Raw genomic sequence first — 18,950 nt, 5'->3', positions numbered from 1 at the left:
CAGCTGACGGCCCGGGACGGGAGCGGCTGAGCCACCGCGGGCTGGGAGCCGGGCTGGGGCAGGACGGAGCTGTCAAGAGTGGTGTTTCAGCCCCCCGTTTCTCTAAGGCCCCTGTCTCCAGGTGGCTCACCTTAAAAATACTGGGCTCATGGGGCCCCCTCACACGAACGGGATGACTGAGAGGTCAGGCTGGGGGAGGGGGTCCCAGCAGGTGCAGCAGGTCCCAATCCCCTCTAAGCGCTAATCCGAGGGACCCTCCGCGGGGGCGGCTGAAGGGGAGTGCCGTCCCAGAGGGGCTGGAGGGTGAGGGTCCCGCCCAGAACACCTTGTTCTCAGGTGCGCCCTGCGGAAGGCCCTCTCCCCAATCACCTCGAGGGGCACCCGCCTCTCATCCCCACCCTTCACTTCTGGGAGTCTAGACTGGCCAACGCTCCTTCAACCCACACGTGCCATTCACCTCACACCTGCAAACGCGCACACACAGCCCCGCCTGTGCACACGGCCCTGCCCTCCCTGCTCTCTGGCGGGAAGTGGGGAGGGCCTGGCTCCCGGCCGTGCAGACGTAGCCCGAGATGTGGCAAGACGCTGGAGAGATACGGCCAGTGGCAGCCTCTGCCCAGGCTCAGGGGGTGACCAGCCTGAGGCCAGCAGCCGTGCTCAGGGCCAGTGCCCACCTAGATCATGTGGCAGGGCTCCTTTGGGCTGACCCCACTGGGTGCCCTGGTACAGGCCTGGGCACCACACCCTGCTCCTCCAGCCTGTCCCTGCGGCCAGAGCACCACTGCAGAATCCTGGGCACAGGGCTGGGTGCCCAGGCTGCCTGGCTTTGAAGCTGGGCCCCACCACCCACTGGTTGTGTGACTTACTCGCTGTGCCTCAGTTTCCTTATCTGTAAAATGTCACTCGACCCCACCTGCTAAAGTTCTGGTGAGGACCGCGGGGGAGAACGTCTGCAGAGGCCCCAGACGTGCTGGATAATGCCAGGGACAGGCCCAGTGAGCTGGTGAGGCAGAGGACGAGCTTGAGAGCCCCGGTGGACCAGCCGCCCCTCCCCCGCCTGGGCTAGTGGATAGTTCAGCTGGTCAACGACAGGTCACGGGTGTGTGGGATGGGGGTGACAGGGCCCGTGCTGCTGGGAGAGGCTGGCCACTCCATTCCATGCGGACTCATCAATCGCAGGGCTGCTCTTTTTAAGGGCCTGAAAGGCACCCTTTCTCTGAGACCCCAGCCCTTCACAATGGGGGCCTGTTCCCCTGCTGGGATGTGATTTCATCTGGAGGAAATGTCTCAGGAGGGGGAGGGCAGAGGCTCCTTCCTGGTCTGGAGCTGCCACAAAGCACCTCCTCTGGCTCTCCCCTCTTGGGGCACAGGGTCGACGCCCTCCAGCAACGGCATTTGTAGGACACACAGACTCCCCTCCTTACCCCAGACCAGTGGCACCTCCAGGGCAGGAGTGGGGCCCCCTCCAGCAGGGGACAACAGAGGCACTGCTAGGGGCTCCCCATATCCCCTGGCTGGGCCCCCAGCTCAGGCAGGTCTGAATGGGGTGCCAAGAACCTCCTCACGTGGACAGTTTGACTTGAGTGGCCCTTGGGGGTCCCTTTCTGCCCCCATCCACAAAACCCCATTTCCCTGCTGCCGATTCAGGCCCCCAAGTTAAGTAGTAACCATTTTGGGAGTTCCTTTCTAAAGATACAAAACTCTTTTTTTAAAAAATGCACATGTTATCTCCTATTTTAAAAACATTTGGTGGCTCCCCATGCCTGCAGGATAAAGTCCAAGCCCCTTCAGGCAGTGGCTAAGGGTCTTAGTCTCTGGCTGGCAGGCTGTGCAACCCCGTGCAGGTGCCTTGCCCTCTCTGAGTCCTGCGCCAGAAAGATACCCTCCAACCCCTGGGGATATTCAGGACGTAGTCAGCTACAGGCACAGAACCTGCCTTCAGCCAGCCAGTTCCTTCTGGCTGGGGAGGCACTCCATCCCCTTCTCACACTGCCCCCACCTTTCTTTCCCAACTCCCCCCAAAACTTGTTGTCTCCCTAAAAACGCCTCACTGGACGATTCCATGCTTTGCTTACTCCAGGTCCTCTGCCAGGCAAAATGCTACTCATCTTTCCAGGCCAGCCAAGAGTCATGGCCTCTTTGAAACCGTCCCTGACAGCACCCACCCCCCAACCCCACTCTTCTCAGGCAGAACAGGCTGCTCCCTTACGGGATCCCCAGACCTCTCGTCCCAATGTAGCCCTGGGCACAGTGTCTTACAGCCAACTTGCCAATTCCTGGCTGCCTAGCCCCACCCCAGCTCAATCAGAGCCCCTAAGGGCCCGGGTCTTTCAGCGGGTCGTCCATCTGTGCCCCTGGGGTGTGAACACATCTTACCTCAAACCAGCCCCTCTCCTCCTGAGCAGCCTCAGAGCCCCAAACCACCACTCCAGCCCCCCAAAGCTGCTGCAACATCTCCCCTCCAGCCGCAAGGACCAGAGACATGGCTCCTTTCCCTCTTCGCACACATCCTTGGCTTTTTGGGAAATGTCCCACCCCAGTGCCTCCCCTGACCACTGAGGGAGAACCATCTTTCCCCTCCTCTGGCTCTCTTGACAGTCTGGGGCTTTAGTTTCTTGGTCTGCAAATCGGGGATAACCCCACCCCTCAGAGGGCTGTAGCAGGAACTGGCTGGGACACGGTCACTAAGGCCGGCACAGGCCCCAGCAGATGCCAAGGGTCTATTCGTGGGCCTGTCGTAATCGAGCTCCTGGGCTCTCTGAGGACTTGCTGGCAGGGTGATCTGTGACTGGGTGCTGGGGTCTGGGCAGGTGCTGCTGATGCCCATGGCTGGCACCAGCTGGTAGGAAAGGGCTGGACCGAACAGGTTATAAGCCCAGACAGGCTAACCTGCCCTCGCCGCGGGCCTTGGGGGGTGGCTGGCTAAAGCACCCCAGGCTGGGCCTCATCCTCTGGTCCTAAGGTCCCCTTGGGGGTGGCCCTGGGAGCAGGTTTTTGGGGAGAAGAGCCCTTTCACAACGGGTGCTAGCCAGCGGGGTGCCGAAAGCCCCCAGGTGAGGGAGGAGGAGGGCATGGCTCTTGTGTCTACCCTCCCAGATGGCCCAGGGCTGGTGGGAGATGGGAGCGGGGCCCTGTCACTGGAGCCGGGCTGAGCCCAGCCCCCACAGGAAACAGGATGACATGCTGTGGGAGGCCCATTGAAGGCTACCTCCAGCTTCCAGGTCAGCCCATGAGATCTCCCACCTGGCCTGAGTGGGCCCCAGGCCTCCAGGACAGGCTGAAGGTTGAGCTGGAAGACAGGGATAACCACCAGGTCCAGGCCATGGGTCCTGCCATAAGGTGAGCACCTCCTGTGCCCCAAGTTCTGGACTAATTACCTTCCACCCTCACGGCAGGCATGCTCTAAAAACAGACCGTGCCCGAGCGCTGGCTCTGTACTGACCGGCTGTGTGACCTTGGACAAGTTACTGACCTCTCTGTGCCTCAGCTCCTCATTTCTAAAATGGGCTAAGAACAGTACCTACCTCAGAACTCTCACAGGGTTAGATGAGCCATACGCTGAGGACAGCGGCTGTCACACGCGAAGTGGCCAGCCAACGCACCCCCCGACAGCATTACTCCCGAAGGAGGCCCTGTGGCTCAGAGGACCCCCCCCCCCCGCCCCGACTCCCCATGAGAGAGCTCTTTCACGCTCCTGACGCGTGACCCTCTCGGAAGCTGGCCGGTCCACATGAGATCCGTCCCCGAGAAGCCATCAACCACATGTTCCGTTTCAAACAGAGTTATCTGTGGCTGGCCCTCCACCTCCCGTGGCAGGGTCCCTACTATGGCTGGCAACAGGCCGGGCCTAGCCACATCTAGAGCTGCCAGTCCCGGACCAAGAGCAGCGTCCCCGGGCCAGAGTGTCACTGCCCCTCCAAACCTCAGTTTCCTCTTCTGGACAATAAGGAGCCTGGGCTACCAATAGGAGGCTTGTGGTTTTGTACTTATGTTAGCATTTACTCGATTTCACAACAAACGGCTATGTGTGCGTTATAGGAACCAGAAACGATGAAGAGGGGGAGTATGAATTTAAGAACAAACACACGTCAGCACAAAAACTAAGGAAATTAAAATAGAAGGTGGGGGGGGGAATCGGTTGCACACGTGTTAAGAAGACATAAAGGCTCTCATAGGAACCATGTGTAAAACTATTATTAGACTCCATGCTTCCTGGTGGCCAAAGTGAAAAAGGAAACTGGGTAGTCTATAAGGTCTCTTTGAGCTCTGCAGGGCGTTTTGATCCTCGGTTCCCAGAGCAGAGGGCATAGGACTCCCTCCTTACCCCACAATGAATGGGATTCTCCATTTGGAAGGGCTTTGAAATGGGAAGGTGCTCCAAACAAGGTGAGAAGGACAGGTGCCTGCTGTCTGCTAGCTTGGTCGGATTCCGATTGTTGCCATGTTGGATGCTGGAGCTCGTCTAGTCTCGGTGCAGAAGGGCGTCTGACCTGGGGGGGTGACTGCAGTACGGCTGGGCCCCCGTGAGCCTGCAGGGTGACCGGCGGCCCCCAGAGGCTCCATCCTAGCTGGGACGGGCTTACCAATGGGCCACCCCCTTGCCAAACTGTGCTGGCAGATGGTTCTTGCCATCTTTAGCAGTGTCCAGAGCATGGGCTTCGGTGGTAGGCAGACCCCAACCCCCCCGCCTTCGCAGCTCCATGGCTAGTTAGAGAGCTAGGTTAACCTCCCTGCTCACTCATGTGGCGTCCACAAGAGCACCTGCAGAGGGAGGGGATCAACACAGAGTAACCTGGTTCTGATTTCCTGAAACTGCAGGGCAGTCCCAGGGTGTCAGGCTGATGGGGAGGAGACAGCCCACCTGTAAGGTGGGGGACCCAGTCGTTTCGCTTCCTCTAGCGTTTGTCAGCTGCCTACCACGTCTTGGGCCTGGTCTAAGCCCTTGGCACACATGACTCAGTTCTCAGAACAACTCTGGGAGGCGGGTACTGCTACTCCCTGTATTTTACCGATGAGGAGAAGTGACTTGCCCAGGGTCACACAGCCTAATTCCAGAGCCCGTGTCCTAACCATGACACGCGGCCTCTGAGGAGCGGGCCTCAACCAAATGCCTGCTTCTGAACGCAGAAGTTGGCTTCAAAACTCCCCTCCCAGCGTGAGAGGGCAGGGCCATGGAAACCATAAAGAAGTCTCCGGGTCTCCATGTGGCTGCAGACTCATGGTCGCACCGCCACGTGGGAGAGAGTGGGGATCGGCCTATCAGTCAGTCAGTCAGGAAGACTGAGCCCACGAGGGTCCCATGGCCTGTCTGGAGGCAAGCAGGCTGTGGGGCTGGGAGGGAGCACAGAGCGAAAGCTGTAAATGTGGTCTCATTCTAGCCTCATCAGGCTGTTACCCCAGCTTCACAGATGAAGAAACCACGGCTCAGGGAGGTGCAGCATTTGCCCAAAGATCCCACGACAAGAAGCTGCGATTTCAAGCAGTCTCCCTGAGTTACTTGTAAGGAAAGAAAGAATCTGCCTCCTTCCGTCCGACTCCTTATTCCCACACACAGACACCAAGACCCACACACGTTTCTTCCACCCCGAATGCCCCTTCTCCTTCCCGGGTCTGCGGCCCCACACAGAGGCTGGGCTCTGGAAGGCAACGGGAAGGGGGAAGGAGCCGAAGGAGGCAGCGGAGAGAAAGCACGCGTGGGCTGGGGGCCGCGTGCGCCACCAGCCTGGGCCCGGGTGTGTGCTACCCAAGTTAGGGGCCCAAAAGCTGTTGCTTTTCACGCCTCAGCTGTGCCCGAGCAGAAGACAGAGCCAAGCCTGCCCAGGGCTGGGGCTGGGTTTCAGCACGAGATGGGCCCTGGGACTAACACAGCGTGCCTGGTGCGGCGGGGAGCAGGAGGGGCACACCACTGCCTCTCGTGCCCTCTGTCCCCAGAGCACCTTCCCCTCCCTCCGGACCAGGCCAGCCTTGACGGGGAGACGCCTCCTCTGCCCTTCACTGCAGCCCTGGGGGGTGGGTATGGCTGTTCTCTCGTCATCTGAGGGGAGACTGAGGCTCAGGAAGTTAAATAATCTAATGAGTGAGGGGCCAAGTCAGGTTTTGAGGCCAAGTCTACCTGCTTGCTGACCAGAGCCCTTCCCACAGAGAAGCAATAGGGGGCCGGGCACAGAGTTCAGAGAAGAGAATGAAAACGAGGAGCCCCAACTGCTGGGGGCCTTGACTGCTAGCCGTCCTGGGCTGGGCCCAGAAGTAGCCCCAACAATTACTTTAACACCTGGTTTATTTGTTTTTTTTTTTTTTAAAGATTTATTTATTTATTTGAGAGAGCGTGCCAGTGGGGGTGGGGGGGTGGGGGGGTGGGAGCGGGAGCAGAGAGAGAGAGAGAAAGTCTGAAGCAGACTCCCCGCTGAGCAAGGAGCTTCAGATCATGCATGACCTGAGCCGAAACTAAGAGTCGGACGCTTGAGTCACCCAGGCGCCTCAACACCTGTTTATTTTTTTTTAAAAACCTTATGTGGCACTTAGGAAATGCCAGGTACTTCAGCAAGGGGCTCACCAATACCGCCTTACCGCCTCCTTTAATTTAATCTTTTTAATAGCCCTATGCGGTAAGTGCTGGTCTTACCCCATTTTAAGGATGAGGGAACTCAGGCCCAGAGAAGTTAAGCAACTTGCCCAAGGTCAATTAGGAAGTGGCAGAGCCAGGCTGGAAGCCACAGGCTGTGCTCCCAGGCCTCTTGAGAAGCCCTCCTCAGGGCTCCATTTATCACAGAGACTCCAGCTTCTCATTCTGACACTAATTATTTTCCACTCCTCCACAACGAACAGGACTTGCCATCTGCCACCGCCCTGTCACTGACACCAGCCAGCTCCCCAGGAATCAACTGGGGCCTTTGGTCTCCTGCTAGTTGCTCTGGGAGGGCAACCGGCTGCTGAGGAAGGAGGAGGCAGGGCCCCGGGCCCTCCTCCCTCCCGGAAGTTAACGCCAGGGCCCAGAGGATCTGTTTCCAATAGTGAAAGGGGTCCCCCAGGTTCTGGCCAGGCCAGGTTTTGTTTCTGAACTCTTCCTCAGGCTGTTTATTTTCCTGAAATTAGGAAAGGGCCCTTGTCCCACACTCCTGCTTGTGCCTGGGGCGAAGGTGCCCTGGAGTGGCCTGGGAAGGCGGGCGCTCTGGCCTTCTGATGGTGCTGCCTGGCTGTCTCCAAGCACCGGGCCAGTTCCTCCTGCCTGTCTGTGGGGAGGGTGAGGGGCAGGCTGGCAGGCTTCGGCCAGCCCCAGGGCTTGTTTCCAACCAGGGGGAGCCCTTTCCCTACTGCCCCTGTGGTCCCCCCACATGCTCTAACGTGCCTTTCCCCAGCTCTCCCCTGGAACCCTCCCTCCCTCCAGTGCACCGACCTGGAGGGTGGTAGCCAACCAATGAGCCCACGGCTGCCTTCCCTCCAGCCCTGGAGTGAATCTTGATTCCATCCTTTCTAGTTGTCTGTGACCCTCACTTCCCTGAGCCTCAGACTCCTCATCTGCAAAATGGGATAGTGAAGGTACCTGCTTCAAAGGGAGTCACGAAGAGTAAATGAAATCACACATACAAAGCACTCCGCTCATAGAAAGTACTAGTCGCCATTACTATTCTTTATTAACCATGTCTCCTGAGAGCTTAGACCTTTTCCTCACCGCAGCGAGCCCCTACCCCCTGAGGTGTGGCAGGGGTGCTAATTTCTCTGCCATCTAAGATAACCCTCCTGAACAGAAAGGCCCAGCTCTCTATCCCTGGCTACCACGCCCGCCCTCACCCTTGCCAACCTACGTGATGCCCTGACCGACCTCTCCTGGGAGCCCCACCTGCTCTCAGGCTGAGGCTCCACTGGCCCTGCCTCCTTTACCCCATAAGGAGCCCGTGAGGTGGGAATCACCATCCCGCGGGTCAGTGGGTCAGCGTGAACCACGGAGCTCCATCCAAGGCCATGTTTATGCTCTTGCTAGAATTCCCTGCATCTGGGTCTGTAGCTTCAGGACGTCCCCCTGCTCAAACTCCGGACACCCCAAGGGGCAGAGGCCCACTATTCATGCCCATCTGCCCTCCAGCATCCTATTCACCTGCCCCCCTGCCACTCCCTGTCCAGCCTCCCGCAGGGCCTGTGTGAAAGCCCCTTGCTGGGAGCCCCCACCCTCCCCACGGCCCCCTCTACCAGGCAGTTCAGTGCAACGCCCTGGTCTGGCTTCTCAGAGCTTCCTGGAGAGGAGATTCCCTGTCCCGGGGCCTGGCAACACCTCCGAGAGGAATTAGTACCTTCCACTTCATTAGAGGTCCCCTAGTGAGGCTGTTAACAAGAATGCTAAGTGGGCCACACCCAGCCTGACACCTCGCCCCACGCCCAGCATACCCTGTGCTGGCATGGTCCTGCTGCGCACCTCGGGCTGTGGGCTGGGTTTCAGGGTCTGGCCCGCCCTGGGGAAAATGCCTCCCAGAGTCTGCATGGGCCCCGGATCCATGGAGGGGCCACCTCCGTGGGTGGCATGGCCATCTAGGGCACCACCCAGCTGCCTGGGCGATTGGGTTTCACTTCTACCGTTCCCTGGGCATCAAGGAAGCAGGCAGGCATCGAGTGACAACGTAACACTAGCTCCTTCCCAGGGGAGGAGATCTGCAGAGTTCCCGTATGTAACAGCAAGCGCCAACATCCTCTGCCCCCACAGAACATGGATGGAGGGAGCATGGGGGGCTTTCAACTGCACACAGGCCTGGGCCCGGGCCCCACCCCTATGTGGGCCCCCTCTTCTGTGTCCAATGAAGGGAAGTCAGTACTCTTCAAAGTGGGCTTCCGGAAACCCTCAGGGACCACCAGATAAGGGCAAGTGGCCAGAGCAGGCAAGGCTGGGGCTTCCTGGGGCTTGCACGCTAGGTCAGTCAGAGTTGATGTTAGCCGCTTTACATATGCGGGTTCCTCGTAACATTTTACTGGAATGGAACAGTCTCAGCGCTTAAAAACATTTGGGAGGCACTGGACAGGATGACCTCTCAGGTCTACTCTGGCCTTCACTTTTTGAATTCTACCTGGTTTTGGTGTAGAACGGCCAAGGAGAGGGCCTTGGGGCTCTGGGCAGGAGCCCAAACTAGTTCTACAGTCATAGAGTCTGCCTGGCCTGAGCCCCAAGGGCAAAAGGGGGTCACAGGAAACATTGCGGCAGGGGCTCCGACTGGGGCCTGTGGCTGACTCGGCTCCCCTTCAGACACCCCGCCCCTGCAACCACTCCCTCCCACCTCCCGGGGCACGACAAAGCTGGACCCAAGCCCCAGCTACCCCGTGGCCTCCAGGAAGGGGTAGGGGCTCAGAAGGTCCTCTGCTCCTGGATGGAGGGCAGGGCTAGCCCTGCTTTTGCCTTCTGCTCACTCAGACGTCCACTGAGCTGCGACCTTCAGAGCGCAGCGCAGGGACCATTCCCAGGACAAATCAACGACAGAACCCTGCGCTTCCTCCTTTGTAAGCTGGGATGGTGACGACAGTGCCTCCCTCGTGGGGCTGCTGTGAGGACAAAGTGAGTTCAAAGCTGTAAAGTGCTGAGAGCAGGGACCGCGCAGGGGAGGTGCTCGCCAGCATTAGCTACATGTACACACAGTTTACGGCTTTAATTAAATCAACCCCCTCCTCAAAAGCATATTATGGCTCTGAAATGCCCTTTAAATAAGATTAAAGCTGCCAACCACTGGCTGTAAAGCTCTCCACCAACCGCCCCCCCCTTCCGTCCCTGCCCATCGGACAATCCCATTTCCTGCTCCTACGTCTCTCATCCGCTCAGAACTGAGCAAGCCCGGGGGTTTCCTCCTCTCCAGATGGCCCACTCACTTCAGGGGCCCCTCCCTAGTGACGCTCAGGGCCTGTGCCCGGTTGGCCATAAGCCCTTGCCCTGCCTGATCAGCCTACGACGGGCCAGAGTAGCCAGGGCCCACGTTCCTGCGGGCTCCTGGCCGGCCTGCTGTACCTTCTCCTGCTTGCGGGTGCTCCCAGGGAGAAATCTCGGCCTCCCCCTGCCTCTCTTCCAGCCTGGGGGGGGATGGGCCTGGAGGCTCTGGGCAGTCTGGAAATGGGGTAAGCCTGGGAGAGGAGCCCAAGCATCCACTCTGGGGGTAACCGCATCAGGCAGCTGACAAACGTCAGCCTTCTTCTGTCTGCTCACGCCGGGACAGGACCAAAGGACCCGCTTTGTGTCTGGGTAGGGAAAGGCTCCAAGAGCGCAGGGGCCTGGCCAGCTTGGCCTCGGACTCCAGGGCTTGGCGTCACTTTCTTTCCCAGAGGACTCACCCTCAGGGCCCGGGGCCCTGACCTTACCACACTGTCCGTTCTGTGGCCTCTGTCTCCCTGCCTGCTCCCTGGGTGTGGCAGGAGGTGGAGCTAGGTCGGGCTGCATGCCCAGCCCAGTGCTGGTGACCACCGGCTGCGACCGCCACCTTTCGAGCCCACTTAACAAGGACACAGCAGGGAAGTAACAGGCATTTGGTAGGGCCCCCTCCTCATCACCGTGGGGCAGGTGTCCACGGCCCCATGAACTGCCTGCTACAGGAGGAATGAGGCAGGCCTTCCACAGACCCCTGCTGGCCCCAGGAAGGTCGGCAAAGCTGCTGGGGACTCCAAGGATGAAATTTTCAACAAAGAGCTGATGGCACCAGGAGACACCAGCAGGCCCAGGCACTGAGTGCTAACAGGATGCCCACCTGGGACCAGGGAGACAGACAAGGTCCTGGCCAGACAGGCAGAGGCCGAGACTCCTGCCAGGCAGAAAGTGGCACCTCATCTCCCCCAGGGCTTGGGGAGGCAGGGTGACAATGCCTGCTCTCACAGCAGGCCCAGCCCTTCACTGCTCGTCCCAGAAAGGCTCCGGAGTGCGGGGTGGCGGTGAGCTAGGGGACCTGGTGGGGGGTAGCCTGCGTCACAGCTCCTGCTGACTTCCCCGCCCTTGGTGGCCACTGGCTGCTATAAATACCACTCCTGCCTCTGGATGTTGCAGGAGGTGACCTAGAATCGTGGGCTCTGGGGCCTCCTGGGTGCCCCCTCCCTGCCGGTGTTAGACCGAGCCTGTCTGACTAGAACATCCTGGCAGCCTGGCAGCCCACCGACACGAAGCAGGGCCCTGGCCAGGAACGGGAAAGCCCCAACACTGAGGGAGACAGGTATGGCTTCCAGCCCCGAGCCTCCTATGACGAGCATTTCTACCATTTTATGGCAAGTGTTGAGGACACCAGGTCCCTGCAGAACAAAGGCTGGCCAGCCTGCAAAGGAGATGCCGTGCCCAAGGCTCCCAGCTTGGCCCCGAGACCACCCACCTCTGGCCTCAAGCTCAGGGGAGAAGGTTCCCAAACCATCTGATCCTGGGCCCCCTTCCCCACTTCCTTGGGCCCACTCTGATGCCAAGATTCTACCTGGTTTCCCAACTTCTCGTCACCCTGGAAGCCTCCCGGAGTGGCCCTGATAGTGCTCTACTAGAGTGTGCGGCCCTTGTTCATTCTTCCAGCCGCGAGCATGCTTCTGAGAGGGCCCTTTTCTCCGTGATAGACCCCTGACAGGCCCAGGCCCCAAGCTCCCTGCTTGCCCAGCCCAGGAGCACAAGACAGGAGGTGGCCCCGGGCCCAGCAGCTGTGAGGACCCCCAACCCTCCCACAGGGCCAGGGTTTGGTTCCAGGCTCCCTGACTTGGGGCAGGGGAGGATGTGAAAGGAAGACTAGGCACAGGTGCAGGGGTAGGCTCCGGGTAGTGCGAATACAGGGGACATCTAGTTAAAATGAAACGCGTGCATGCGGCCATTCTCCATCCATCCAGCAAGTCATCAGAGTACCTGCCACACACCAGGGGCTGACGTGGGGCCAGCCTTCTCAGAGCCCACAGGCCAGAAGAAAATAAAGACCCGAAGCTAATCTTCACATGCGGCCAGGGAAAATTCCATGACGCGTGCTCGAGGGGGCGACCCATCAGAGCCCGAGTGAGGAGGTGAGGACCGGCTGCCTTAAGAACTGGGAGCAGGCTGTAGGACAAGCCAGAGGAAAGAGGCCACAAGGGGAGGGCAACACAGGGGACGCCCCTCAGCAGGAAGGCCCATGAAGGAGGAGGAGGAAGGACTGAGCAGGGACCAGATGAACAGGATAGAAGCAAGAAGGAGGCCCGAGGTGGAAAGGCCAGCGGGCCCAGGGGCGTCTGAGCTTCATCAGGAGAACAGAGGGCAACCACGGGCCACAGCAGGCGTGAGGCTGGAGAGAAGCGGGGGCCCACACTGAGATTCAGCAGGCAGGGCAGTGGTGACAGATGGGACGGGGCAGTAAGGGAGAGGGTGCTGTCAAGGATGCCCCAGCCAGATGGTCTGTGTAACTGGACAAACACCAAGCGATCCTGACTCCGGGGGCCGTCACACTCCGGGAGCCTCTCTCTCCCTGCAGACAGGGAGGGATGGATGGTGCTCTGGTTTCCCCTGACCCCGGAGGAGCACCATTCGAACCCAGGCCCGGGGCAGCCTGCCCCACCCCAACATCTACGTCCTCTCCTGGACTTCCAGTCCAGCCCGGTCCAGCCCTCAGGTGGGTGGCAGGCCCCGGTGTCCGGCCAGCCCGCACCTGCTCAAGGGGAGTCACTAGGCTCTTCTCCCACTGTTCAGGGTGCCGGTGTTGAGCTTGAGGTTGGAGGCATTTCCCCTGAACATTCAACTCCTTACTCTTCCTGCCACCAAGCTCTGACCACAAATACGACCATGGGGAGGGGCCTTAACCCAGGCAGGGGACATCTCAGAGCCGATGCCAACCCCAAATAAGAGGGGAAACAGAGGCTCGGAGAGAGGATGTCTGTCTGCTGGTCAACCCCCCCCCCCCAACCACCATTTCCAGTCTCCCCACTCAGAAAATGAAGCCAGGGATTCTTCTGCTGGCCTGCCTGCCCTCACCTCCTCCCAGGCCGCCCTTGCAGATCACCCCCCAATGCTCAGGCCTATTCTCTGTCCCTCATGCAGCCAAGTGTGCCCTGTCTCAACATCCAGGCCCTCAGGCCTCGCCTCGCCTGGACATGCCCCCTGCCCCCTGCCATCTCTGCGCGGCTGGCTCTGTCCCGCCACTCAGTTCCTAGCTCAAACCTCGCTCCTCTGACCTGCCTGCCCTACCTCAGGTGTGCCCCTCCCTGTCCCTCTCCATCACCTCTCTGTCCCTCCTGCATTTTGCTCTGGGCACTCGCCAGCATCTAGCACTCTTGGCCTTATTGTCTGTCAGCCTTGTTACTACCTGCCTCCCCCACCACTGCCAGGGTGCGCCTCCTGGGGCAGGGGCCCTGCAGGAGGCAGGAACCCACCAAGTCCCTGCTGCTGCAGGAGGAGGAGCTGGGCCAGAGCACAGGCTGAGGGAGCCTGTGCAGAGCCCAGCCTGGAACCCAGGGCTCCTGCCTTCCAGCCCCAGGCCCTCTGCACAGCATCCACTGGCCCCGTCAGCTGGATCCAAGAACTGCCTTCCTGCAGCAGCAAGTGTGCCTGGGCCTCCCCACCCCTGATGACCGCACCACAGGTGAGGCAGGGGGAGGCGGCATCTTCGTTTTGCGGATGCAGAAAACTGTGGCAGGAAAGGGGTGCTGGGACACTTGCCTGAGGGGGCACAGAGAGAGCGGCAGAGCAATGCCCAGGGCCTGCCGTCTGAGGGGCTCCTCTGCGCCTCCATGCCCCGCTCTCCCTGCCCACCTGCGGGAGGGCGACAGGCAGGCGGCGGGGAGGAAGGGAGCACCTCCACGGGTGCTCCCTCTCCCAGCGCCAGGGTTCCCCATGGAACCCTCGTGGCCTATAGCCCGGATCCAGCCTGCCCGGGTGTCAGCAAGAAGTAAAGGGAGGATCCGGCTTCCCCTCCTAGAGCCTCAGCATCTTCATCGGAAAACAAGGTGAGTGACTGGATCATTTCCAATTTCCCTAGACTCACCTGTTTAGTGCCCTGAATGCTCAATTTCCGAGGCTCTCCAGTCTCCAGTTCCAGAATGTGATCCCTTGGAAGGCTCAGAGCGCCCCGGGAGGGAGAATGGGCCAGAAGAGCCACACTACAGCCCAGCAGTTTACAGGCACCAGCCTGTGAGGTCAGTCAGGACGAAGTTCAAAACCTAACCAGTCGCTGACTTGCCCGTGACCGTGACCGAGTGACCGCAGGAAGTCTCTCCGCCTGGGTTCCTCTCCAGACAACGCGGATGAGAATGGGGCTGCCTTCTGGGCCACCTGGGGAGCAGATGGCTTGGTAAAGGGCCTGCCCTGCAGGTCCTCATTCTGCCTCCCTCCCCGTGACCCTCATCTGCTCTCTGCCAACTTCCCAGGAGTGTGAGAACAAACAGGAAGTAGCGGGGGCTTCTTGGAAAGAAAACTCTATAAAAAGCCTGGGCAACGGGATGACTTCGCTTGAAGACAGAGCCCTGGGCCTCTACATCCCTGCCCCCGTGGGCCTAACGCCAGGTCCTCTCCTCCTGGCTCACGCAGGCACAACCCTGGAGGGACCAGAGGCGGGGGCAGCCCAGACGAGGAAGGGGCTGGCTTCTTGACGCACGCAGCCCCCTGTGCCGGCTCTTCCACCGCCCTCTGCGCAGAACCTCCTTTCACCTCTTCTGGGCCTCGGGATGATGCATGAGGTCACGTCTGGGAAGTGCTCAGAGCTCCCCAGAGAGAAAAGAACAGAGGGATCCGAGGTGGGGTTAATTATGTATCAATGTGCTTATTTACTAACAGTTCGATTTACTGCAGGGGCCAGAGTGGGACATGCGTGGAGCCTGGTGTCCGAGAACCCAGGCCTGGTCCTGGGCCCAGCCATGAATACATGTGGGTGCGTCACAGCCCCCTGGACCCCAGTTCCTGTAAAAGGGGGATAAATAACATCTGAGAGATGGGGGGTAGAGTATGACACAGACAGGTGTTCCCTTCCCCACGAACGGGGTCAGCAGGTACCAGACCCACAGTGTTGCCATGAGGAGCGACAGTCGGGTGCAGGCCGCGATACACATCAGGATCATTACTGCTGATGCGGGAGTGGCAGCTGGGGTTATAAGGACTGTCCATCCTGGGGCGGCCACCCGTCCCTGACCTGCTGGAGGGAAGGCTGGGCAGGGCCTGGCGGCCACAATGACCTAAACGAGTGACAGCAGGCCAGCGCCGCCTGCCTCCGCATCTGTCATCCACCCCAGCTGAGAGGTGCTGGTGGAGGGACCTGGGCTCCCCACAGCCAGGAGCCAGGCGCACCCGGCCAGCTCCCCAAGGGCCAGGATGGGAGTGACCAGGCAACGTCCAGCAAGCTGTGCCCACCTGGGAAGGCTGTCCCTAAGCCTTCTTTCGGCCACCCTCTGTTTACAGAGCTCTTTGCCCACGGAGGGGGCCACGCAGCCTCTTGGTGACAGCCTGCTTGTCCTCACGGCTTATCTGACAGGTACCAAGTGGCAGGGAGACCACAGGCCGGAGCAGTGGGTTTGCTAAAGGCCACAGTGCAAAGCAGGCTGGACACCCCACGGCATGCCGAGGTTCCTCATCCTCGCAGGACCAGAGCCACCCGGTAGGCTGGGCAGAGGCAGGGCTGCCAGGAGGGAGGCACTGGCTCCCCCCCAGCTAATGCAGGCAGGCCTCTCCCTGGGGTCCCAGCTGCAGTGAAGAAAGGGCCTCTTCCCTGGGATGCCAGATCCAGCCTGCCTCTGTCTACCTAATCTATTCCCGTCAGCCGCGAGGAGCAGGCCTGTGGCCTCCAGGAGGCAGCAGCACATCCCCTGGTCAGCGACCACCCATGAGGCAGAGAGCTCAGTCGGACCAGAGAGCGGGCACTGGAAGCCTGCTGTTGGGAGGCCAGGCAGAGGGGCAGGCCCAGGGCCCGAGAAGAAATCGTCAGGTTTCTGGGGCTGATTCATCTGAAAAGGGGAGAAGGGCAGGGCAGGGCAGGGCTTGGCAGAGTCCAAGCAAGCTCCCCCCTGGCAGGCGGGGGGCCCCGAGCAGCAGCAGCTCCGGGAAGGAAGGGGGCAGATGCGCCTGAGCAGGATGCTCCTGGCTCGGGCCCGTGCTCCTGCCCAGTCACACAAAAGTCCCATTGATGCCGCCCCTCGCCCCCACACTCTTGAGGCCAGTGCCCCACATAAGGGCTCTGGGGACCTCTTCTGCTCCTTGCTGCCCGTCCAGCTGCCGTGGCCACCACCGCCTTGGCACGCCAGGCATGCCAGGCCTGGCACTGCCGAGTCACATGCTCCACGCGGGCGACGCCAGGCCCTGCTGGGGCAGCAGTGGGCCTGGAGGGCTGGCCCTTACGGGCAGTGCAGACCTCCTTGGTCATGCAGAAAAGCTGGAAGCCCAGAAGCGGCGGACCACCTGCCTGTCACCCTTGCCCAGCCTCACCCCACCCCACCCCACCCCATCTTCCAGGAGGGCAAATCCTTGGGCAAACAGCGAGCCAGGTGTGAGTGACACAGCAAACGCAGGGCTGGGAAAAGCAAACACTGCAGGCCACCCCTCTGCTGGGCCTGCTGCCCTACAGGATGGCACTTGGCTGTTCACGATGGCCGTTCCTGCAGCTGCTGCTGAGGCCCCTGGGAGGAACCTGAGCGTGGGCTGGGGGGAGGCGGCGGCAGGGGCAAATGGGCGGGGCACAAGTCCTCAGGGAGCAGGGCTTATCGTGTTTGGGTGCCAACCCCCCAGGCACCGTGAGCCTTCTCTAGGGGACAGGGTACGTCATCCAGAAGGAGGTGTGCTGAGGAGGGTCAGGCTGACCTGCGCCTGGAGCCTCTGCTTGGCCACGTCCTGGCTGGGGGACTCTGAACAAGTCACGTCCCTGGCTGGGGCACTTAGCAGTGCCCATCTGAGTGGCCCTTGGGAAGGTTAAATGGGACGAGGCCTGTGTGGGAAACACTTCGAGCACAGTTTGGCACAGATGAGGGTCTCAAAACATGGATGCTGTGCCCAGTGTCACACGGACGTAGGGTAGAGCCGGGGCAGGTCACAGAACATGGGGCGGCACTCCGGAAGCCTGGGCACCTCACCCTCCAAGGGCATACTCACTCAGCTATTCCGGGACCCCACTGGCCTCAGCCTCCAGGGCAGACTTCTCCAGGGGAGGCTGCTCCAGCAGCAGGGGGTTGCTCCTGTGGGCCCCCAACTCAGTGCAGCCACGAGCCAGGTCCCAGGATCCCTGCAGCTGAGCCAGGCCTATGCCACCCCTGTTCCCTATACAGGGCTTCTGCTTCAGGGGAGCGAGGTTTCCCCTTGCAGACCCCACCCTAGTGATGAACGGCGCATGCTGATGAGGCAGCCTGCCCTTCATCTGCTCTGCTTTTTGCCACAGCCAAGCATTCTGCGGGGTCAGAGCACTTCATGCCTCTGTGCCTTTGCACAGAATGCCTTTTCTAATCCTGCTCGCCTGGGAACTCCTCAGCCTTTCAGGGCTTAGCCCAAATACCACAGCCTCTGTGAAGCCTCCAGAAGCCTGTGAACCCCGAAGCAGACCAGATCGGTGTCCCTCCATCCCTCCTCTGAGTACCCTGGCTCCTCACCATGCTGGGAGCTCCCGGAGGGCAGGGCTGCACCCTCTGCCTGCATCCTCGGCACCCAGCTCAGGGCCTGGTGCTCTGCAGCTGCCCCAGAAATGTCAGACCAGGGGGCACCTGGGTGGCTCAGTCGGTTAAGCGATTGCCTTCAGCTCAGGTCATGATCCCAGAGACCCAGGATCGAGTCCCACGTTGGGCTCCCCGCTCAGTGGGGAGTCTGCTTCTCCCTCTGACCCTCTCTCCTCTCATGTTCTCTCTCAGTCTCTCCCTCTCAAATAAATAAATAATCTTTAAAGAAAAAAAAAAAGAAAAAGAAAAGAATGTAAGACCAGGCCCTGGGCCTGCTCCCTCATTCCTCTGAGATCCTGCGGCTGCAGATCCCTGGCTGCAGCAAGAGACTCAGCACGCGAGAACCAGGGCAAGACCGAGCTTCCCTGACAAGCAGATGGGGGCTGGAGATCTCCTCTCCTTTGGAGACTTGATCTGAGCACCCAGCTTCACCCACAGTCACAGGTGGCTTTGCAGCCTTGCAGGCTGCCTCCCCAACTTGGAAAGCAGACACAAAGTTAACAGGAGGGGTGAGCAAAGGGACGGGAAATGCAACTGGCACTGCAGGGAGAAAGGGAGTTGTGGCTGCCATCTGCTATGAACAAGATGTTTGGGGACATGCACTCCTCAGTTCTGAGGTCTCCCCGCCAACTCGGGGAGGGTGAGCCGCCCCTCTGCAGATGGGAGCCGGCAGCTTAGCCAAGCCCAAGAGGTGCCAGGAACCCCTCCTGCCCACCTGGAGCCCCCGGCTGTGCCCCTCTGACCTCTCGCTACTCACTCACCTGACCATGGGGCCAGGAAGCCAGCCCAGGACACAAGCCATGCTGCCTCTTCCAGGGAGACCCCTGCAGGCTTTAGGGAGCCAACACCACAATAATGGTGATAATAAGGGTACGATTCCAGTCCAACTATCTGCTGAAGGAACTCTGGGCCGTCATCTGACTTGTCCCATCATCCTGGAGAGGAGGGAGGAGGAGACAGAGAGTCCACGGGGGGGGGATCACTGTCATGCTCCTCACTGTTTAAGTGCCTGGCCACCTAGATGCCAGGACAAAGTTCTGGGGCCCTCCCTTGTTCTCTAATGCTGGGGGCTTAGTAAATGACAGGAGAACATCTGGGTATGAAGGAACCTTCTGGGCCCCTGAGTCACATACAATCATTTTAGGAAGGAAGGTAAGGGCCAAGGATGCAGATCCCCTGCCCTAGGCAACACTGAGGTCAGCCGTGGGCCAGGAGCAGAACCTGGAACTCTACCCCGCTGCCCAGTTCCCGGACCCTTGGCAGGCTCCCGGGCAGGGCTGTCCTCTGTCCTTCAAAGAGCGCTGCCCTCAGAGGGCTGGCCCTGCCTTAAGGGCCACGGTGGTTCAGGCCAGGCCTCCCCTGTGCCTTGCCTGTCCACGCCGCCT

The 18,950-nt window shown here is 60.2% G+C and overlaps 1 protein-coding gene across 4 annotated transcripts in view; it reads right to left on the bottom strand.

Annotated features, from left to right (window-relative positions):
* The window catches only part of DAGLA (diacylglycerol lipase alpha), a 62,536-nt gene that overhangs the window by 27,045 nt on the left and 16,541 nt on the right, over positions 1-18,950 (bottom strand). The window contains exon 2 of one of the 4 annotated variants that reach the window (XM_027581212.1): positions 13,926-14,212. The exons of 2 other annotated variants lie outside the window; for them this stretch is intronic. The gene's annotated coding sequence lies outside the window, so the exon portion shown is untranslated. Of the gene's footprint in view, positions 1-13,925; positions 14,213-18,326; positions 18,501-18,950 lie in introns of all 4 variants that reach the window. One more of the 4 variants, XM_027581210.1, reaches the window with a different exon arrangement.

This window comes from Zalophus californianus, chromosome 11, assembly GCF_009762305.2.
Source record: "Zalophus californianus isolate mZalCal1 chromosome 11, mZalCal1.pri.v2, whole genome shotgun sequence".
NCBI classification, from domain to species: Eukaryota; Metazoa; Chordata; class Mammalia; order Carnivora; family Otariidae; genus Zalophus; species Zalophus californianus.
This window is presented reverse-complemented; position numbering and strand designations above follow the sequence as displayed.